This window comes from Dendropsophus ebraccatus, chromosome 1, assembly GCF_027789765.1.
Source record: "Dendropsophus ebraccatus isolate aDenEbr1 chromosome 1, aDenEbr1.pat, whole genome shotgun sequence".
NCBI lineage: Eukaryota > Metazoa > Chordata > Amphibia > Anura > Hylidae > Dendropsophus > Dendropsophus ebraccatus.
The window spans coordinates 73,065,026-73,089,599 of record NC_091454.1 but is presented as its reverse complement, the minus strand read 5'-3'; the positions used below and the strand labels follow the sequence as shown (position 1 = coordinate 73,089,599).

Genomic DNA, 24,574 nt, shown 5'->3' with positions numbered 1-24,574 from the left:
TTTTATTGATCTGTAGAGGTCACAATGGTTTAGCCAATTGGACACTGGTGGCAACCTTTCACAAAAAAGCTTTTGACAAGACACATAGACATGCTGCAAGTTGATCAGTCATGGTCTTGGTGCCGAGCCTCTGTCACGGCGGCGTCCCGTGCTCCCGGCCGCCGCCGCGACCTCTCCATGCAGCTGCCGGGGTCCATGTGCAGGGACCCGGCGCTGCTACGAGTTCGGCCCCGGGGGGCGCCTTTCCTCGCCCCACTCCTGTCACCCGCTGTGCCGGCCGGCGCACGCGTCCCCGCCCCCTATAAATTCCAGCCCTGCCCCACTACAGGTGTTGGAGCCTCTACATGCTTCCCATAGCGTTTGGCCCAACTCCCTGTTGTTCCTGATTCCTGTCCGCTACCTGGTCCCTAGTCCTTGTTACTGGTTCCTGCTCCTCTGTTACACTATTGCTCCTGTGTTCAGCCTATCACCTGCTGTTACGCCTACAGACCTCTGCCAGCACCATCTCCTGCCTACTGCTCCTGCCACGCCTCGCCTGCCGTCACTAGCAACCAAGCCAGTGGTAGCGACCTGGGGGTCGCCTGCCGCAGCAAGTCCATCCCGCCTTGCGGTGGGCTCTGGTGAAAACAGCGGCCCCTTAGACTCCGCTCCCTGGTGAGGTTAGTGCCATCGCTAGTGACGGTCCAGTGGATCCACTACTCCAGGCGTTACAGCCTCCCACTAATGGCTAGATATAGCCAGGAGACACAGGCATTGCTGTGCTTCTCTCTCTGGCTCACAGCTCAGTCTGACATGTTGCAATAAACAGGCTCCATAAGCTTACAGTGGAGAACATCTGCAACAAGTTGGGTGAAATGTCAATTGGGGGGTTGGGGGGGTGGGTGAAGCATTTTAATGTAACATTAGGCTTCTATAGTGAAAATACTTCAGTGATGAAAATAAACACTTACACAAAGAAAAGAATACCTTGAAACTCAGATGTAAAAGAATCCTGGGCACTGTTTGCACAGTTATCTACTAGTCTACCCTCTGCATAGCACTAGACTAGATTGTATATGTAGTAGATGTTTATTACATCATGCGGTAACTTTATAATAGTTGGGAATGTTTCTGTGAATTCACTCAGTTTTGTACTCTATATAAAGGAACAATGTTAACCCCCCTTGTGCTGCCAGGTTTTACTATACATGTAAGGATTGTGTTCCATTGGTTCAGAGGCGACCTTACAAACAGCAGTTGTTCACACTCTTATGCCTTAGTATACTAGCACCCCAACAGTAAAAGCCACAGATGTCTAGGAAGCCAGAGAGAAAAAGATTAAGTAAGAGTTCCAAATCCTCCCACAGTTCAAAGATGGTGAAGTTATTCTGCTTTCCCTAAAAGTTCTGGTATATAAGGCTTCGATGTACCGGACTATCAGGCCCCTGTCCATAGAAATAAAATAATGAGATTTAAACATCATCCTGGCATACAATATCCTGTGACAGTAAAACGGGAATAATTCAGAAAGTTTAAGTCTGTGTGAATTAGCTGAAAAGTTGCGACAAGATTGTTAAAGGACTGAAAGAGACATTATTGAGTCAGTGACAGCTGAAGGCCGCCCGCCCACAGGATTTCATACAGAAAGGAGAGCACATGTTCTTATACAGACACCATGTTACATACAGAATGTACAAATCCTCAGAGAAACATAAGAGGCTAAGGAGAAAAAAAGGCAAAATCCAGCACAAATCATCCACTGTGGTTTTATTCTGTCCTAAATCGGCTTAAAAATTTGATAGAAAGAAAAAAAATATGCAGAAGATTGTTGGCAGAAAAAGATTTGTTCCAAGTATCTACTACTCTTACATTAAGGGTATAAACACACACACCGTATATGCAACGTATTTACTTCTGCGATACGCAACAAATACGCAGCAGATTAGATCTAAATAACTGAACACAGCATCAAATCTGCACCATCACATCTGCTGCAGATCTGCTGCAGATCTGCTGCGTATTTGCTGCGTATACGGTGTGTGTGTTTGTACCCTAAAGCAGCAAATACCACTGTAAATAGTCAAGGAATAATCTGCCAAACAGCAATTGATCATGTTGGATCTGTGTCAGCTAAAGCCACTTTACACAAGCACAAGCCAAATGAGTTACAACCAAACCTGTCATTCTTTCTAATAAGCTGCCATTAAAGCAAGTACCTTAGCTTACACAGGAATGCGATGTTGCAACTGAAGCCCCGAAGTCACATTGCCAGAAGATTTAAGAAGGAATGATGATGCATGATGGGGCAAGAAGTTAATCAGACTAATATAGCAAACTGTAAGTAAAGCAAGACTTAAAGGGGTTATCGAGCGAAAATCTTTTTCTTTAAAATCAACTCATATCAGAAAGTTATATAGATTTGTAATTTACTTCTATTAAAAAAAATCTCAAGTCTTACCATACTTATCAGCTGCTGTATGTCCTGCAGGAAATGTTTTATTTTCAGTCTGACATCTCTGGCCAAGACAGGAACTCTGTCTCGGTTTTCTATGAATCCCCATAGAAAACCTCTCATGCTCTGGACAGTTCCTGTCTCAGACAGAGATGTCAGCAGAGAGCACTGTGTCAGACTGAAAATAAAACATTTCCTGCAGGACATACAGCAGCTGGAAGTATGGGAAGAAGATGTGAGATTTTTTAATAGAAGTAAATTACAAGTCTACATAACTTTCTGACACCTTAAAAAAAAAAAGATTTTCGCTGGACAACCCCTTTATATCTGTACTTATCCCAATGCAATCTGGATGAATGCAAGTGGAAATAAGCTGGGGAGGGCTGAAGAACTAGAATGGGATTTTTTCTTTATTAGTTTTTCTTTTGCAACAGTTCAAAGCTTCAGAAAGAAGCATAATGGTAAAAGGCACCTGCTTGGAGCTCCAAGACTTCTTCCCACAGCAGACTGCTTATCACACATTCCTTTACTGATACGCTTCTGTTTGGTTAATAAACCAGGAGTACAAACATTAATGTGTAAGCTGCGGGGTCAGTCCGACTTGTGGCTGGAATGTGTTGGCTTTCCCTCAGTTGTCATAGACACAATGGCTAGTCTTCAAGAGAGTCGCAGAGCGAATTCCAAGCGCTCCTAGCAGAGCAATAATTAATTCACGCTACAGGAGGCTCTCCAGCCTTCCATATGTGCATGTTGGCTTTCCAAGAAGCAAAACACCACTAAACATGCCCACCAAGCCAGTTTAGCATCTGCCACCATGGATCCAGATCTACATTCTCATTACATTCAGCTCTGTTGGCAAGTCTAAAGTACCTCTGATCCAAGAAAAAGAAAATATATGCATTTTGTACACTTTTCTCTAGACTAAAACTTTTTACATTCTGTCACCCAGATAGACAACTTGGATCAGACCATGAAGATGCGAACACTACAGTCTGTACTAGATACCTGGCTTACAAAACCCGTGTGACGGCATCTGATTTATTCCCATTGCTTATATAGATTGTAAGCTCTCGCGGGCGGGCTCTTCCCTCATGTACCAGTCTGCCATTTGCCTTCATGTAATGTGTTTTTGATCTTGTATTGTTCCTGCTTGTATAGCTCTCTGGAATTAAGGGCACTTTATCAATAAATAATAATAATAATATATAGTGCTAATAACCTATTCTGCAGCTCTGTATAGAGATGTCCTCATCAGGGCTCACAATCCAATTTCTCCATCTTCTACACACTTTGTTGGCCACTTAACCTAGCAGTATGGTTTTTTTTTTTTTTTGAATCCAGAGGAAACATTTTTTCTGGGTAATTTTTTTTTTACGTTGGGTGTAACTCACAACCTGAATAATATTTTCACCTTATGTGCTTCAAGGGTACAGGCTGCAGCATTCGAGGGGAAGGAATAAAGGCCTGTAGCATTAAAGAGGAAGCAAGGTGAGGCTGTTTAAACAAGGACACTCCTCATATCTTGTTAAAAAACAACATAGTAGTGTTCATACAAGGACTGACAGGCCTATTTATTATGACAAGTATATTTTCACGGTATATCATTTACAATGCCATGCACAGCCTGATAAAGGTTTGTTTATATAAGGGGTTAATTTAGAGCAGGATTTTGTATAATAAGGGCCCTATTCCATGTGACAATTATCGTTCGAATTATCGTTACATCGTTCGGATCTAAACAATAATCGTTCGGTTGAATAGCAGTTAACAATTTAACGACGAAGGAGAAATGGTTGATCGCGTGATAAGACCTGGACCTATTTTTATCGTTGCTCGTTCGCAAATCATTCGCATTGAATAAAACGTTGTTCGGTCCTTTGCAGTAGCAACAAACGCAATAGCGACAACAAGACAACTGCAAGAACGATCATAAGTAACGATTATCGTTCCATGTAAATGGGTGAACAATTTCAGGCGGTTCGCAATAGCGGTCATTTAAAATTGTTTATCGTTAACGATTATGTGAACGTTAATCGTTCCGTGGAATAGGGCCCTAAATTACAAATATTAACAACATTAGATCATCTATGTATCTTTAGGGTCTATTCACATATACTGGATCTGCAGCACATTTGATGCTTTTCAAGTTATTTATTTACATTGATATACATATACATTGATAAGGTCCTGTACATGTGAATGTATTCTTAAAAAATATTTACATATGCATATAATTTAGGAAGTGTTTGGTTAGATTTGTGCTTTTCATCTTGAGTACTTTTCAGCAGCTAACCAATAACTGCAGAGGCTTCCTTCTACAGCACCTTTACCTGAACACATCACTTAGATCAGTCATGTCAAACTCTGGCCTGTGGGACCATTATTTTTGGCCCGCCAGGCAATTTAGAGTTTTAATTACATCTGGCCCGCCATGGCTACTATATAAGAGACTATGGGGGAGGGCTGGCAACTATATGAGATTACAGGGGAGGGCTGGCTACTATATGAGACTACAGAGAAGGGCTGGCTACTATATAAGAGACTATGGGGAGGGCTGGCTAATACATGAGACTATTGGGGAGGGCTGGCTACTATATGAGATTGTTGAAGAGGGCTGGCTACTATATAAGAGACTATGGGGAGGGCTGGCTACTATATAAGAGACTATCGGGGAGGGCTGGCTAAGATATGAGACTATTGGGAAGGGCTGGCTAAGATATGAGACTATTGGGAAGGGCTGGCTACTATATGAGACTATTGGGGAGTGCTGGCTACTATATGGGAAACTTTGGGGGCTGGCTACTATTTGGGCACTATTGGAAGGGCTGGCTAATATGTGGGGCAATTTTTTAGGGATTGGCTATTATATGGGTTGGGGTTTAATCATGTCATAGCAATTTATCATGTCATGTCATTTATCACAGTGCATGGGGCTAGGAGACGCACACCTCTGACAGTGCCAGGAACACCGCACGCTGCTCTGACAGTGCCAGCACCGCGGCATTCGCGCTTCAATAATTATGAAGGTTGGCCCGCAATTGTTGTCCAATTTTTTAATTTTGGCCCACTGTGTATTTGAGTTTGACACCCCTGACTTAGATCATCCAGGTGGCCCATAGGAGAGAGCGTCGGTCTGCTGCCGCCAATCCTATTACTATTAGAGTGACAGCCAGCAGACCATGGCTATCGGCATTGTTTGCTTTCAACGTGTTGAAGGACAATAATCAACTGATTGTTGCCTTTTAACACCATCTATTACACCAAACGATTATCGGCCGCAACGGACGATAGTTGGCCAAATGACAAACATATGATCTCCTTTTTCATCCTATAATGCAGACTTTGGGACTACACAAAGCAATTATCAGCCGCAACGGACGATAGTTGGCCAAATACCAAGCATATGATCTCCTTTTTCATCCTATAAAGCAGACTTTGGGACTACTGCACATTTGCCTATGCTATCAACACTGAAACCTGCTCCACTTACAGTCAAATGCAAACCTGTGTTATCTTAGAGCAGTAAAACCTGCTCCCAGGGTTGAAAAGAATACCCTCTTTCAGGCCCTGTGTACAGCCCTCATTTGCCCATGCAATAGAAATCACTAGACCGGCATTAAAACCAGAGATGGGAGAGATTACAGGATCAGCTATACTAATCTTCTGAGAACTGTCTTGTCGATACTGAGCCAGGAGATGCTGGCAGAAACAATGAGCTTTTTTCTGCTTGTGCAGCCAGGCATAGATGCATGTTTGTAGAGCGGCTGCACTATTGCTAGCAGTCACATAATAAGAAGCGCAGTCCTGCTGGCCACTGTTTATCCATTAACTTTTCCCCCATAGGGCAACACAGTAGCCAGGCTCAACATGTTGCTCCTGAATTGCTGTCAGCCAACATTTATGACTACAGAGAAGCAGAAGAGGAGGAGTAACTTGAAGCTCCTCTTCTCTAATACATACCCTACTGTGCACCATTAACAACACTGTCTTCTTGTGTGGCAGGAAGAAGATTAGGCCGCTTATGTACCAGGGTTCAGGTGAAACGTCTATGACTTTGCCTCCCATTAAGCCACAAGAAGACAGCCTACTGATAGGCTTCCTGAAAGATGTACAGTAGTCATAAAGAATTATATAAATAACATAAAAGACCAAACAAGATTAAAAGCATTTATATAGCCTGGGATGGCTAACTGGTTTCTGCTAGTTGACGTCCATTTTCAGCTAACAGTGCATTACCTATATGGCGGTAGAGATAACATTATCCCTATGACTACAGTCACAACAGTCCCTAAATTACACCTTCAGATGTATAGGGAGGAAAGTTTATTACCGCCATAGCAATTACGTCAGGCTTCATTAAGCAGAACTCCTTTATTTGGTCCTCAACAAAAGATCTTCTGTACATCCCAAAGTAAGTGGGTGGTTTATATGTGCAATTCGTTCTAGGTGTGTCATATAGGAACATTACAAACAAAATCCTGCCTGCTGGTAGCATAATGCACATAAACAAGGAACTAATATTATACACCGCTCTAAAGGCACTATTGCACGGAACGATTATAGGCCATATTCAGCCGATATCGGCTGATAATCGTCCCGTGTAATAGAAAGCAATGATCAGCTGACATGAACGATGTTGGCTGATCGTTGCAGTCGTTTGTCTTTCAACATGTTGAAAGACAAACGACTTAGATAGCAACGATCTGCTGCCGTCTCTTCGTGAAATAGGAGCGGTGATCGCAGACCGCCGCTATCACCTATGGGCTCCATGGACGACCAAGTGATCACCCAGGTAGACCCCCGCACCTGCCTGCGACCGCCTCCGGTCTCACCCACTTGCTGCCAAATACAGCCGATAATCGCTTCATGTAATAGGGCCTTGCCACAGTATACCTGAGCTACATACACAACACTAAAGGGATGTATATATTTTTGATCAAAACAGACAGCTTGTGAGAGTGATGATCACTCAGAAGAACTTATTGTATCCCCCTATGAGGCCCAACTAATTCCTTTTCTATATTCTACAAGCATAATTTTACTCTAGAACTAGAGTAAACTAGAAACTCTCCTCCAACAGTCCTTCTAAAGTTCATCATTGATTCAAAGCTTTGTCCTTTGTCACCTATACAGGTCATAAAAGAAGGAGGGCAAACACCAAATCCAAAGTTAGATCATTACAATGGGAGAGTTGGCTCTTTCCAAAATAACTAAATACTACATATCACAGGCATACAATACATGGACAAAAATGGTCTCCATTCACCCTAATCCTAACAACAAATCAATTCAATACCTAAATTAACTCATGATATTGGGTACTGCAAAGCACTTTGTTTGGCCTCTTCCAACCCATATCTTCTATTATTGCTTTCCTCACATCAGTAATGTCAAAACATTGAATTCACATCATTCTTTTGCTACTTTAATACTGTCTTTAATACTCCTTGACACATGAAATTCCTTCTTTTGAACAGGTAAATGTAACATTCCCAGTCATGCTTTTTTTTTCTCCTACTTCCAAATGCGAGCTCTAGCTAGAGAGATTTGGTTCTCATGCCAGATTACCCTTTGTGAACATCCCTACTTTTAAGGAAGGCCCTCTAAATTAGGGATGGTCAGAACCTACCGAACTCGGTTCGGACCATCCCTACTTAAAAGGTCTAATATGTGTGATGTATGCATTCTTATTAGGTCCTTCTCCAATCTCTCTCACTACACACAGATGTATGGCAAACATATATGGAGCACCCTCTGAGCAGAGAGCTTCCTAACAAATATGGCAAATTTAGAGCATAGCTTCCAAACAATGCTTGTGCCTTCTGTATAAAAGAAAATCAATGGTATAAATCCTTATTAGTAGAGATGAGCATATTTACAGTAATAAGGAAGCGAAGCACTATGTTACCTCTGCAATCTGCTCATCAGCCTGTTTCCATTTAACTGACTGACTGTCTGTGATGCACCCCCTGCCTGGAAAAGCTGGATCCAGTCCTGGGAAACTTCTCCCAGTTTTCCAGGACTGGATCCAGCTTTTCCCAGCATCTGGGGAGGATCAGCACGGAGCAGAACTCAGTTAAAAGGAAGCTGGCTAATGAGCGGGTCGCAGAGATAAGGACGTGCTTCCTTATTACTGTAAATATGCTCATCTCTACTTATTAGGGATGTTTTAGGCTGCTTTATTGCATTAGACCCTGTTTTTTTTCCTAGTCATTGTTCAGCTTAAGGATGTCGATAAGATGGGTGCCAGGCTGCTTCTCAGCTTTCTCGAAACTGCAAAATACTTCTAACCTCTTGACCCATCCTATACCTAAGGTTCAAAGACATTCACAACATCATAGAATATATAACAACTAGTATAAATAATTTGCTGGGTCGTTTTTATGCCTCCTGGGCCCCATGGAATGATGTCTGGTCAAAACAAGCTTGGCTTTCAGGCCTATCACTCACTGTACTTGTTATATTCATCTAGAATGCAATCTCTTCTTCTGTTCCCTAATTCTTTGTTCCATGCCCTCCCTACCATCCCTACCTGAATGCCACTAATAAAAAATGTTTTATGTTTTATTTGTACCTTTGTAATATTGGTTTCTTTTTTTATCTTATGGCCAAACACCACTTGAGATGGGAGATTCATCTATCCAAATAACGTGACATAGACTATGGATCCACTCCAGTGACCTCTCTGGCTCTACCAGTGTTCCTTCTCTTTGCTGTCTCTTACAAATTAAATATACCTGACGTAAAAAAAAAATTTGGAATGATATTGAAACTATTTAGACAAATAGCAGTCTGTTGATTCTTAGGAAATCGGGAAATAATAATCTCCTAAATAACTCATCGGCTGAGTCACTTATGTGAAAGCTTTCATCCCCAGCATTTCCCCTTCTCTCCCAGGTGAGACATGCTTTATCAAAGTCAATGATCTGGCAGCGGAGCCCTCAGCCACTTAACTGTAAACAGAAACTGTTCCATATTCGCTCTTGGCAAAATAAAATCCTGGCGGGTCAAGTTTCAGTCATTGTGAACACTACTATGGTGTCGTATGCTGGCTCTGAAGACACAACACTTCCCGTTAAAAGACCTGCAAGCGATCTGTGCTAAGATGGTGACTGGCCAGGGGAAAAGGCAACTTCTATTCATGTATGTAACCATAGTAACAATCATTTGCGCATAGCTAGAATAGCATTCCAATGTCAGGACCTTAACACAACAATATTTTATAATGGCTGGATCCATTTTTTCCCATGGGAAAATTGTATTTATGATAAAAGAAAATCCTAAAGAGTATTTGTCAGTAGAAATAACATATGGCATGTCACCGGAAATGTCAAAAGTTATTGATCCCACCAGGTCTCAGCTGAGACCTGCTGGAATCAGAAGATATAGCCGGAGAGAGAGTGCGGCAGCAGCACAATCCACTCCCTAGCTGCCTGCTCTGTCCATCTAGGTATCCCATAGACTTCAATTGACTGACTGGCTAGGGAGGGAATGACATGGCTGCCATGTTTTCTCTACAGCTGTATCTCCTGATCTCAGCAGGTCTCAACAGTGAGAAACGGTGAAACCAATAACTGACATGTCTGTTTTTACTTAAAAGTTAAACATTTTTCACATCCACATTAAACATAGGGTCTAGGGATGGTCCGAACCTGGTTCGGGTCGGGTTCGTACGAACCCGAACCCTCAAAAATGATTCCCGCTGTCTGCCCTCTCCGTGGAGGGGGTGGATACAGCGGGAGGACCGCCTGGAAAAGTGGGATACAGCCATAACCATAGGCTAAATCCCAGTTTTCCAGGCGGTCCTCCCGCTGTATCCACCCGCTGCAAGGAGCGGGCAGACAGCGGGAATCTGATGCCGAGAGTTCAGATTCGGACCATCCCTAATAGGGACCTATGTTTAAAAAACATGTACTGCACAGTATATTTTTAAGGGATCCAGTTCAGTAAAATATCACAGAGGCCTGCAGTGTTCTTAATTGGGTATATGGTGGTCTAGAGATTGATTTAACACATCCGCCAGGACCTATACCATGACTTACGTTAAAGGTAAGCTAACAGTATATTTATACATGTGAACACACCTGGATGAGGCTATTCACAGTGACAGTAACATTACCCGTCTTATACTAATTCATTGGGCAGATACAGATAGTAATATTGAAATTAGCTGGTAGATGCTGGTTAAGTATAGCTTGTTTATTATATGGAAAGACTGTAAGTAAAGTTTACATTTTCGACAACCTCTTTAAAGGTCTAAAATAAATTTAAAGGCAAACATTATTACTGCACAATAATTCCTCACTGTAACAAACTTTGAAAGATGATGCACATTATAAGATATCAGAATATTAATCATTTAAATATAAAAGAAACCTGGACAGATAAGTGCACTGTGAAGTGTTTGGTGAATGAGGGTGGTAACTACTAGATGTGATATGACAGGAGGCCCTTATAGATCCTTCTAACTTCCTGGAATGTCCAATGACAGTATACAATTAATATTACCTCTTTATCTAACAGTTCACTGAATTCCTGGAATTTCCCAACCTCAATAAAAAAAAGATGATAAAGGGGAGGTGAAAAATATTTTTTTACTATCGCAGTGTCTACCAGAGATAGACAAAATAATGAGAAACCAGTTTTTTTAATCTTTAGAGAGTGTTCTGCTTCCCTGTACATTCTGTATTGTACAAATAGTCCATTCTCTGTAAAGTGCCAGTTATATGTGAAGGGTAGCAATACACACAGTCCAAAACTGTGGCAATGCATGTATGGGAGAATATTTTCCTATATATGGGTTGCGATTGAACATCTAGAAAAAAAATGTCTGTTAGATTCATATGTAATCTACCAACAAAAACACAGTAATCAGTGAACTCAAGGAGAACAGTGAAAAAACTCCAATGAAGTACTCAAGAGTCCCCACTGATGCCCCCAAAAATTTAAATATGCAAAACAAGAGTCCGTGGAGTCTCGGCTGCGAGTCTCAAAACACGGGATAGCCAGATATCTCTAACCTGTTGCCACGGGGGCATCAGTGGAGACTCTTGATTGAGTACTTCATTGGAGTTTTTTCACTGTTCTCCTTGAGTTCAGTGATAACTGTGTTTTGTTGGTTGATTTGTCATTGCCCCAACTAGCCAGAATCCTACTCCACACTGACGAGGGGCAGGTACCCCGAAACGGCTGTCTGTGGATGGAAGCCTGCCCTGGCAAGCCCTTGTCATGATCGCAATACTCGTACCTTGAGTTAGACATTGACAAAAGGGGCCACCCTGGTATTTCCCTATTTATGTTCCAATACTTGCAAACGAGTGGGACTTAAGGGGCTATTTATCAGGGTGGTGTGGTGCTCTCCCCATCACGGAGGCACCCGTGGCAACAGGTTAGAGATATCTGGCTATCCCCTGTTTTGAGACTCGCAACCGAGACTCCACGGACTCTTGTTTTGCATATTCATATGTAATCTGACAGAAAAACCATCCATATGAAATTAGAAGTGCAGTAAAGGCTGAAACTAATCTAAAGAAACCCTCTTATGGCTCCACACCAAAGGTCCCCATATACCTTAAACTTCAGTCGTCTGTAGTCACCGCAGGTTTGGACTTCAGTATAGGGTGTATGTGGCATTCCTGACAGTCGACCAACAGATGATCAGTGGAGATAGAGGTTGGGCGTAATGGAAATCACTGGCCGACCCGTTTTTTTCTGGGAGCCATAAGTAGCAGCCAGAGCAGTCCACCCCTTCCCATAGAGGCCAAAGCATTGCATGACTAACATTTCTCTGTATGGGGAGGATGGGTACCAGACAGGAAAGATGACTGGTGGCTGAACGATCATTTGGCCGTCAGTTACTCAAGGTGTATGGAGACCTAAAGGGGAACTCCAGGTAGAGGTTAAAAAATGAAACTTCTGCAGAAGCATAACGCATTACTTACCTGTCTATCCCAGTTTTGAAACGACCAAAAATCCAATTTTTTTTTTTTTTTTTTTTTTTTGGGGGGGGGGGGGGGGGGAGTTGCTCTGTTTTGCAATTCTGTTCTTCCTGGTTTGGCATTTCCCAGAATGCAGTGCTTTCCCTCATGTGATCATCACAGCCCCCACCCATTACAATCAGAAAAACTAGTGCAGCAGCTGCCTCTGGCCGGTTAAAGATGGTGAATCAGTCAGAGGTTTGGGTTATCCAGCCAAGTCTCCTGTGACATCACGCCCTGCCCCCTGTCTGCATCATCAGCCTGATCTCAGCAAACACACACAATGTGAGACAGAGGCATGGAAGATTTGTCTCCTAAGGGGGGATAGCAGCAGGAGCAGGAGACAATGTGAATTGACACAGGGGCCATTTTTTTTTCACTTCCTGGATTTTTATCAGCTACCAGTGTGACAGAACTGTACAGATACAGAAATACATTGTATAGACACATCTATATAACTTTTAATGTACTTTTAATAGAAAAAAAGTTTTTCTTATCCGAAGTTCCCCTTTAAAGCTGGCCATACACCTTCAATAACTGACAGATCGTTCAGCCATCAGTTATCTCTCCCGGCCAGCTTCCATCCTCCCCATACACAGAAACATTCAACACGGCTGAGCTTTCCTGCATTCTCTACGGGGAAAGGTAACCCGCAGTAAATGAGCTCTGGCTGTCCCTTATCTCGCTCAAAACAAAGGTGTCAGATAGTGATTTTCCATTACACCCAACCCTTATCTCCCCCTACATCACCTGTCTGTGGACGCTTGAAAAAGCCCCATGCACCTTCTCTGGAAATTTAGATAGTGGGTATGGTATTACACATGCCGATGGGGGCCCGATAATACCTGTAAACAAGCGCCGATCTGCTAGATTGGCACTTGTTTACTGGGCCTATTAAACGGACCGATAATCATTTAACAAGGGCTGCAGGGACATTGTTACCGATGTCCTTGCAGCCCTTGCTTAAACTATATACTTTACCTATCCACGCTCCAGGGCTGCTCCTGCGCTCTGCTTCTACCCAAGTCCCGAGCGCTCTAGCTTAAGAGCTGCCTGTCAGCTCACAGACCGCTCAGCCAATCACATTTTTTCACAAAAAAATCACAATTTTTTAGTCAAAGCCAGGAATGAACGGCCCGCCTCCTGTGCTTCAGCCCCGGCCCGGTACCCGTGGATAGAACGGTGCCGTAAACGGGAACCGGGCCGCGGTTCAAAAAACGGACCGCGGCACCGGCTTCCCCATGATGGCGCCGTCCTATCCGTGGTTCATATCAAAGAGGATGTACCTGATGGTACATCCTCTTTAATGTGGTTTCCCAGCGTTACAAAAACGTGGCCACTTTCTTCCAGAGACAGCATCACTCATGTCACCAGTTCAGGTGTAGTTTGCAATTAAGCTCCATTCACTTCAATTGAAAGGAGTTGCAAAACCCCACCCAAACTGGAGACAAGAGTCTTGCAACCTCTTTAAGAAAGAAGCCTTGTTTTTCTAATGTTGGATAACCCCTTTAAGGATAATAGAAGACTTACAACAGAATTGTGGTGTTATTTCTACACCAATATAGGTATTTCGAAACCCTGTTCATGGCCTGGTAAGTTTCAGCAGCGTACCTGCTTTCTTCCAGGAAGAGTGTCACTCTTGTTCTCTGTTTAGGCCATGTTACACGGACCAGTGTTCCGTTCCGTTATCTGCACACTGCCCCGCTTAGAAGGAGCGGCAGCAGAAAGCCACTAACTTTTATGGGCTCCCCGTGGCCCTATTACCCCCCCCCCCCCCCCCCCCGAGCGCACACTTACCCGTCAGCCCGTGTAATAGCGTCAGCAGTGAGTGAGAAATGACAGGTCGGCGCTTGCTTGCTCCTGGAGATCGCCCCATGTAATAGGGGGCTTTACTCACTGCTGCTCCTTCCCAGGTGCTGGGAAAAGCCAAATCCAGTGCTGGGAAACTGGGAGAAGTTCATCCCAGCTTTCTAGCTTTTCCCAGCACATGGAGAGGAGCAGCAGTCAGCAGCAGCTGATAAGCAGATTTCAGAGATAATAGCTGGGTGACTATGGGTTTTCGGTCTGTCAATGTAAACAAGAAGATTTTTACCAAACACAGTGTAAAATATTGCATAACCTTTCATTGAGGATCATAATGTAGACTCATTAAGTTTAATGCAATTAAGTCTGGACTGTCTGGATTTTGTGAATGAACCACTCCCTGAGGCTGTCACGGTGTGATCCATGTATCAGGGCGTTCTTTATGCTGAGGAGAAGTAGGACATCCATTAGCTGGAATCCTAATGCTGCACTGTACATATCAAGTATGGTAATATTTACTGCAGCCTTTTGTCTTTATGGGCCCATTCTTCATTCCACACATTTTTTTCCAGGCACTGATATTTGAACTTTGCACCTGTGGACACATGCAGGGTATTTTTCTGTATAGGAGTGTCAGCCGTTTGGTACAGGTCAAGAAAAACAAACCTGCCCAGATTATGGTAGCGTCAGGCGGCATATAGTTTATAGTAACATATTATTAAAGAAAGGAATGCAGACATAATTGGTCCCAATGAGAAGGTGCTGGTACCAGCATCATTCTGCAAAATAATAATTGTTCCCTGACTGATTTTCCTATAAGTACAGATATAACGTGTAAGTGTTAGGTTACATCCATAAATCTAGAGCAAATGTACAGAACTGTGCAGTAATATGTCGCAGGATGTCCTACTTCTAAGGGCTGTATTACACGGAACAATTATTGTTTAAAAAAAGTTCGATCACTCAGATTTAACATAGATTGTCATAGCGGTTTTTGAGATCGTTTATCGCTAGAGATAAGCGAACCTCGAGCATGCTCGAGTCCATCCGAACCCGAACTTTTGGCATTTGATTAGCGGTGGCTGCTGAAGTTGGATAAAGCCCTAAGGCTATGTGGAAAACATGGATATAGTCATTGGCTGTATCCATGTTTTCCAGACAACCTTAGAGCTTTATCCAAGTTCAGCAGCTACCGCTAATCAAATGCCGAACGATCGACTCGAACCCGGTTCGCTCATCTCTATTTATCGCTGAAAAATTGTCCGATGTAATACTACCCTAAGGGTTCACTATTGGCTGAGAGAGATTTCTCTTGGCAGTAAAAGACCATGAGTGTTCATTGAAATCTCCAAAACATGGAATTATATCCCATGGATGTGTCAAGCCACCATCTGGCTCCTGGGATCAGTGCTCATGGACATCTGACAGCCAGGCATCCGATTTTCGGATACATGATTCTTTGTGTAGCCATATTTATGGTGGTTTATGAATCAAGTGGAGATTGTCGAAAGACGTCAGAAGCTCAGGTACCACCCAGAACCTATTCTCTTCTAGTTTACTATTTATACAATGAATGGTATGAGAAAATAACTAGTTAAACTTTCCAGTAACAAGGATTAGTAGGTCTACTTGGGCTGTTTAAACAATAACTTAAACATCGGCAATGTCCAGGTGAATCAGTGACCCGTGTTTCCTCCTTAATGGTCACAAAGGCAAAGAAATAGGCAGAATTGTATACATTTCCCGGCAGGTGATTTCACAGCGATGCTTTCATCCCAGAGAAGTGATTGATTTCATTATTAGGACTAATAATATGGAGCATACTATGACCAACTTCTCAGAATCAGCACAGCTTACAAAATTCTAACAATAAAGCAATGCGTTCCTTCAGCAACATAAACAGCGAAAACCCAGAGACCTAGAAGCCAAATCCACCTGCAGGCAAAACTGGTTGATCTCCAACAGAAACTATTCATGTAGTGACCTCGACATGAGCAGCTGTGCAAAGTGGAAGCACAGGGCTGGGGCTTCAATAATCCAGCCGGCTCTATAAATAACCAAGCAGAAGGAAGAAGGATTACTAAATTTCCAGACAAGTCAGGCTGGACTAGTAATGAGCTACACCTAAGAGTGACACCCTTCTATGACTGAGAACTATGGGAAAGTCAGCTAGTCTCATGAGCTCAGTAGCACGGAAGCTGCTGTACACCTCAAATGTGGGAACCATTTGTTTTACTATAATATATACAAATTTTGGATATTGGTATGTTATCTTTTCTCTCTGTGCAAAAGAAAAATACAGAGTCCAAATACATTTGATGCTTCAAAAAGACCCATTTCTACTGGATATGCTTAAAAGAGTAACTCCGTTGGGAAAAACTGGTATCAGAAAGTTATATAGCTTTGTTAATGAATTCTATAAAAAACAAAACTCCAGTCTTCCAATACTTATCACCTGCTGTATGCCTTGCAGGTAGAGATGAGCGAACCTCGAGCATGCTCAAGTCCATCCGAACCCGAACGATCAGCATTTGATTAGCTGGGGCTGCAGAACTTGGATAAAGCTCTAAGGTTGTCTGGAAAACATGGATACAGCCAATGACTATATCCATGATTTCCACATAGCCTTAGAGCTTTATCCAACTTCAGCAGCCACCGCTAATCAAATGCCGAACGCTCAGGTTCGGATGGACTCGAGCATGCTCGAGGTTCGCTCATCTCTACTTGCAGGAAGTGGTGTATTCTTTCCACTCTGACACAGTGATCTCTCTCTTTTTTTTTTCTCCATAGTACCCCTTCAATGAACGAATGGCTGCAACAAAACTGCATTGCAAGGCACATGTCAACGTGCTAAGGGGGCAATGTACTGGTTACAAGGCTACAGAATTGTACAGGCAAGATATGTACTGGAAAGTATGTAGATAAAAGCATAACACCATGCAGTGTATCAGAGGTATGAATGACCTTAAAAGGGAAATATTACCAGGTTGGACAACTCGAACCTGCTAATAGTTCCCTACTGCCTATGGGGCACTGAGGAAGAAGATATGTCTCTTACCTTCCTCCTCAGCACCGTTCCTGAGCTGTTAGCAGCAGTGGCATAGCTACCATAGAGGCAGGGAAGGCGGCTGCTATTGGGCTCGTGGAGGGAGGGGGCCCAGGGAAGATAAGAGCATCCTGTGTCCTTTTGCTTAACCCCTTATTTACTGCAGTATGTAAGTGACCCAGTGTTCTCTAACATGCTGCAAAACAAAGAAAGGGTTAATACAGAAGACAATTAGTTCCTGCAGAGGTCAGGGGTTATCAGTGCAGGAGTAGCAAAGAAAGAGCTAATTGTCTTCTGTATTAACCCTTTTTTGTGTTGCAGCATATAAGAGAACACAGGGTCACTTACACACTGCAGTAGTGTGTGTGTAGGGGGGGGGGGGCATACAGTTTTTTGCTATGGGGCCCCATGAATCCTAGCTACGCCCCTGGTTAGCAGTGTAATCCTTGGGCTGTTAGCAGTGTAATCCTTGGTTCGGAGTCAGCCCGCTCCTTCTAATGATAAGCAATGGAGCAGGTGGACCAGCTCACATGATGGGGGTGGGGCAGTGCTCCTAACGGTGCTTCAGACCAAGGAGTAAACTGCTAACTGCATGGGAACAGCACAGAGGAGGAAGTTAAGACACTACTGTCCTCTTGGTGCCCCATGAGCAATAGGGGGCTATCAGCAGGTTAGATTCGTCTATCCTGCTGATAGTTCCCCTTTAGGGTGCGTTCACACGTACAAGATCTGCAGCAGATTTGATGGCGCAGATTTGAAGTTGCAGATTCAATGCAAAGTAACTCTGGGCAATCAAATCTGCTGCGGATCTGCTGCAGTTCCTGTACGTGTGAAAGTACCCTTAAAGCGACTCTGTACCCACAATCTGACCCCCCAAACCCCTTGTACCTTCGGATAGCTGCATTTAATCCAAGATCTGTCCTGTGGTCCATTCGGCAGATGATGCAGTTATTGTTCTAAAAAAATACTTTTAAATTTGAAGTCCGTGCCAAATGGGAGTATCTGTGCCCTAACTTTGCACCACCCCTCCGTCCCTCCTCCCCACCCTCTTCATCATTAGGAATGCCACTGAAACATTCTGAACATGCTGAACACTGCACAGGTCCTTAACGATCCAGCCCATGTGCCGGACTGACACAGGTGGGGAATAGGAGGCAATCTGCCCGGAGCATTCCTAATAATGAGGAGGGTGGGGAAGAGGGACGGAGGGGTCGTGCAAAGTTGGGGCACAGATACTCCCGTTTGGCACAGGGCTTCAAGTTTAAAAGTATTTTTTAGGACAATAACTGCATCACCTGCCGAACGGACTCCAGGACAGATCTTGGATTAAAAGCAGCTATCTGAAGGTACAAGTGTTTTTTTTTTTTTTAGGGGGGGGGGGGGGGGGTCAGAATGTGGTTACAGAGTCGCTTGAAAGGAGAACTCTGGTGAAAATTTTTATTTATGTATTGTTTTGGCCCCCAAAAGTTATACAAATCACCAATATACACTTATTACAGGAAATGCTTATAAAGTGCTTTTTTCCCTGCACTTACTACTGCATCAAGGCTTCACTTCTTGGATAAAATGGTGATGTCACGACCCGACTCCCAGAGCTATGCGGGCTGTGGCTGCTGGAGAGGATGATGGCAGAGGGATGCTCAGTGTCCCTCCAGTGCCCTGTGTCCCTCAGTGTCCCCCTGCCATCATCCTCTCCAGCAGCCACAGCCCGCACAGCTCTGGGAGTCGAGTCGTGTCATCACCATTTTATCCAGGAAGTGAAGCCTTGATGTAGTAGTAAGTGCAGGGAAAAAAGCACTTTATAAGCATTTCCTGTAATAAGTGTATATTGGGGATTTGTATAACTTTTGGGGGGCAATACAATATTTTAATAAAAATTTTCCCCCGGACTTCTTCTTTAAGATATGAACTCTATGGAGTAGATTTACTTAGTGCTAACCAATAGTGGTGCAGTTGCTCATGCCCACCTTGAACTTGGAGCCCATACTAACCAATCTAAATTACGCAAATGGAGACTGGTTTGTTATGATTATTTTTCCTGACTCCCCCCCCCCCATTATTTGCACTTATTCCAACTCTATTCCTTATACTTCTTGCACAGTTTGAACCTTGCAATGAATTCTGCGACATGTATGATAGATTCATCAAAGTAGCAAAGTTAAACAACTAGTAATGGTTTTGTTGTCCAGACCAATGACAAAGTAAAATTAACAACCCTTTTATCGCTAGGTAAGGTTCTAGGGGACATGTCAGTGTTGTGTGCCTACATTAACATCTATCTATTTGTAGCCTTGTATACAGCAGACTATAGGAATTTCTCACCTGCTAGCTAAGTCATAACCTTACAGTGAAAACATAGCAGGAAATGTCAGAAAAGCTGCATGCATGCTGGTAGTTCAGACATGCCTATGGGGTGTAGTGAACTTATCACATGTAGGTAGGCGGAAATTACTTGAGCATATTCAGAACACAATAGAATGCACCCATTAGCTGCTGCTAAACAATAATGAATGGGTTGTAGGTGAACACTGCTCAAGCAACAATTACCGTCTTAGGGTAAAAGAGGCAAAAATAGCTAAATGTATTAATTTTACTATTGTTTTTATAAAGAAGCACTCACAAGGAGGCAAATGACATCACTCTGAGTTGCCACTTACTTGAATCAATGTCATTTTCTTAAAGGATCATTTCTTAAAGGGAACTTCTCACCATAAAGGTATGTGCACACTATGGAATCCCGACAGAACGCCCGCCACGGAACCCGCTTATTCTTCGGGCAGATGACGGAATCTGCCTAACCACACAATAAAGCCTATGGGAGCAGCGGAGACGCGCACGGCCGCCAGCATCCACAAGCAGGTGCGAGCTGCGGAATCCGTGACGGGTGTTCCATTGGGATTCCCTATTGTGCACATAACTTAAAAGTCCAATCTGGAGGAGCTGTGCAGATTAATATACAGTTTAGTGGGAAAAGTTCCAGGATAACCTGTCATTTATTCATGTAAACCTCTGCTTATTCTGTACTAAGTAATAAACATGTACATGTGGGTGGTCCTACTCAGTGCCTGACTGTTATCTGTGTATGGGTATGCATATAGAGAGTTGTCTATCACTTAGTAGGACCGCCCATTTGACCATTTAGTCCAGAATAAGCAAAGATTTACATCAAACATGTAATCAGGACCCCAGATTAGTAAATGTACCAAATTATGCAATGCTAAATATGTAGGCAGTTTCGACATTCAGGGTCATGAGAAAGTTTGGAGCCACTATATGAACCATCACCCAGCATCACACAATAACAGATAAAGCCACTGAGAATCTCTAGGAGTGACAATCATTATGGCTGTTTTTTCAGTATTCACATTCATTGACACCCAGTTTTCCAGACGACATGGTAAATCTGCCTACTTGTATAGAAACACAGAGGAAAGTCTGCAAAAGTGTGCAAGCCATGCATTGGTTATCGCTCAACTTTCCTATGTATAGCAGTCCTGTTCACATTTACATATATATTTCTATCAGTTTCAAAAAGATAAAAACATTTAAAGGAAAACAAGGCTGGCTGAGTGGGCCTGGCCTGTCCTCACTCAGGCCCAAAAACGTCCAGGACTGGGGGACCGGAGTTGTGGCATCCCGGCACCAGCTCTAGAGCGAGGAGAGCATGTTACTTCTTTCATCCTCCCCAGCACTCTGCCAATAATCACCCCAGCACAATGTAAACACGAAACACCATCATAAACCTGGTTTTGCTACTTTTTATGCAACAGATCTTATAAAATCAGTGTTTTTTCTCCAGGACACCATGCACTCTTTTTCTCATTGTTGTACGCACGCTGGTTATCCTGAATATTCATGAGCAGCAGCTCCCTCTGCCCACCGGCCACTGACTGACAGCTTTTCCCTGTATAGGCAGGAAGCTGTCAGTCAGTGGCAGATTGGTGGGAGGAATGGCTGTGCAGGACCTCAACAGGGACTTTTTGAGGGCCTGCTGCATGAAAATCCACATCTGGGTATGTATCTCTAGTTTATGCTGCCCTCAGATAGGACAGCAAAAACCTAGTGATGGAATCAAGAAACAAACCAAGTCCAGCCTTTTTACTGGAGAGAAAACATGTTATATTATCTTCTATTTTAGATTTTTTTCCCCAATAAAATAAAGTGTATGCAGCCTATGGCATTGAAGAGGTTAAACAGCATTCCTGTGACAAACACCAATTTGGATACTCCTGTCACATTGCCTAGGTGTGTCTGTTGTGTATTCCGGCTCATCCCAGTTTACCACCCTAGCCGCACTCACACCTACTATATACTAATGTACATAGCTCACCATGATCTAAGAGCGAGTTCCACTTCTATGGTTCCTAAATGCCAATGCAAAGCGCACCATTGTGCCATCTTCACCACTCCAAATAGCGAAACCAGTGCAGCTCTCACAGTTCTTGGCACAGCAGGTGTATAACAAAGTAGGTATGTATGATGAATAGAATAGTGCCCCCCAGTAAAATGATAGATGATAAATAACACAACATTTACAAGTGCCGTATACACAGGAACTCTGCAGGAATTCATGGCATTTCATACCCTACTACCCTATGGGTACCTGGCACTACAAGAGAGAACAGGCTGCTGCAGGTGGCACATACAGTATAATCTCTGTCCTCAGCTGATGGCACTTGCAGCGGGCAGTTTATGAGGTCCTCCGGATTGCTCCTGTCAGAACAGCAGGTACCATATTAACATTACACTATTTATGCCATTCTCTAATGTGGCTGCTAACTAGAGTGTCACTTTAAAGCCTTGCACAACAATATTTTAACCTCTGAAGTGCCAGAACTGGTAAACCTGAGCTCCTGTGTAATGTTATGTAAGACTGAAGAATCCTAGGAGTATCAGTCACATGGGGGACCGGTAATAAATAAAAGTCCACTCAATGGTTATCAGGATGGTGCATAAAAACACTGAAGAGAAAACAAGTTACCTTCCTTTTAAGTGTCTGGAATGGTTCTAAAGAGCCTGGAAACTAAAGCCACCAGAAGTTCTTATCAGAGCCCAACAATGGCAAAGGAAGCCAGAACATAACAATGAAATATAACCATATAAACCTGTAAATATCTGTAAAGATGCATCATTTATCATTATCATTTACCACACAAGGTTGCTAAATAAGCAAAAATATAAAACATTCTGCTATATACTGTAAATTCTGCTATTTATTTATCCACTCTGACAAATGTGAACACAAGTTCTCCCTGCTGATGACATACCCCATATCAGGGGAGACCAGAGACCCCCAATCTTCTGTCAGATGTCCCCTGCTCTGCACATTCTGCAAGATGATTCCCAATAGTGATGGATGTGCAGCTATACACACACTGCATCCAGTGCCCAGAAGAAGGAGGAGAGGAGGGAACATCTGGGACCCCTGCTCTGCACTAATATATATATATATATATATATATATATATATATATATATATATATATATATATATATATGCCATAGGACAGACACACACAGAAGAATGGAACTCAGAGCCAGCAGGGTGAAGCCTTCCACTGTGGAACTTCTCCCGCAGATCGCACCATACAATCCCCGCGCTGGATCTCCACCTGCTGTACAGAAGCGGGGACCATGTAATCCGCACCCGTCCCGATCCCGGCCGGCGCACTCACCATATTCCAGTCCTAATCGCGGTCCCGGGAAGATGCGGCAGTGGCGGAGGCTGCGGTACCGCTCGCACACTTCCCTCTCTGAGGTTTGAACACTCCTCTCCCGGAGCAGCTAGAAGCCAGTGAAACCAGGGACACCAGTCCTGCTCTCCAGACACAGACAAGCTGCGGCCTGGACTCCTATTACTCACTAATCCTGCCAGGCTGCACACAAAACCCGGCCTGGATCCCGCCCAGCCCGACACACGGCTGCGCTCCAGGAGGAATGTGCTCAGGGCTGTGCACTGTACACTGGTCTATGTCATCTCTAGGGACAGGAAGCTAGATATTGGACCCCAATGTGGAATATGTCAGTGCTATCCAACTAACCAATAAACTAACATCATTATTTATTGCATGCTTTACAATTACTTCTTGTCTCCTGTCTAATATATGCAGCTATAGGGCCACATCATTTATTTACAGGGGAACAATGTATGAAAAAATGTATAGGTATATATATATATATATATATATATATATATATATGTACTGTAGTGTATATGTTAGGTATGTGAAATATACTTTAAAATGATGTGATCCCAGTTTAATTTGCAGGAATTCAACCAGTTTTGGATCTTGAGATTGAGTTGAATTGAATCAGAACTTTCCTTGCGTTGCTCCACCCAAGAAAGGAGTGATGGGCAGAGGACAGACATGCTATATTCCACAACTTAAATAGGATTTTAGATTTTAGCATCTTTCTATTTGTGGCTCTATGTCGGTAAAGTTTCAATTGAATAAAAGAATAAGGAACATTTATTGCATTGTCATGTTTTTATGTCTTTGGCCAGCCTTAGGGTATATTCCAACTACAGAATATGCAGCAGACATGTCAATTCTTTGGGCGGACAGCCCAAGCATTGGCACTGCTGTCAGACAGTCCACCCGTTTCAAGGGACTGTTAGAGGGGGTCAGAAAGCAGAAAATAGCTGAGCTGTTTAATACATCCACTTTAATGGGAGTTGCAAAAACAGCGTAGCACCAAGAGTTATGGAAAGCTTATGATTTGAGATGAGCGAATACGATTCGATCGAGATGGTATTCGATCGAATATTGCGGTATTCAAAAGATTCGAATTCAATCGAGTAGTGAGGCGAATACGCGGGAAACATTCGAAAGCCCTCCCATCGCAGTTGGCGCTTTTCTTAAATCCAATCACCATGCAGGGAGGCCGTGAGGGACCCTGGGAGTACGCACGCAACGCGAAAACGGCGTCTACCCTCATTGGATAGCTGAACCACATGACCTCGAAACTTAAATACTTGGCTCCCGACTCTCGATCGCAGATGCGCTTTCAACCTAGCCAGGGAAAGATCTTGCAGCGGGGAGAGATAAGTTTTTAGTAGCGTTTTGGTTAGGCAGGCTTACTACTGAACCCAAAAGTCCTTTTCAGGGCTAAGATACAGCGAAAAAGTCATCTCTGAATCCAAAGCACTTCTCAGTGCTAAGAAATAGATGATATAGCAGCAGCAGCTGTATTCATTCCAGTACCCTGTGTGTACAAGTGACTTATAGTGTCCATGGTTTAGCCCACTAAGGGCACATTATACATATTGTTCCAGTAATGTTCGAACAGCATTACGCGTGATACGCGCAAATAACA

At 43.3% G+C, this 24,574-nt stretch overlaps 1 protein-coding gene across 1 annotated transcript in view; it reads right to left on the bottom strand.

Moving 5' to 3' along the window:
* N4BP3 (NEDD4 binding protein 3) overlaps positions 1 to 23,107 on the bottom strand; it is a 34,875-nt gene extending 11,768 nt beyond the window's left edge. Inside the window, exon 1 of the mRNA XM_069972832.1 lies at positions 22,933 to 23,107. The gene's annotated coding sequence lies outside the window, so the exon portion shown is untranslated. The remainder of the gene's footprint in view (positions 1 to 22,932) is intronic.
* Positions 23,108 to 24,574: the final 1,467 nt, after the last annotated feature.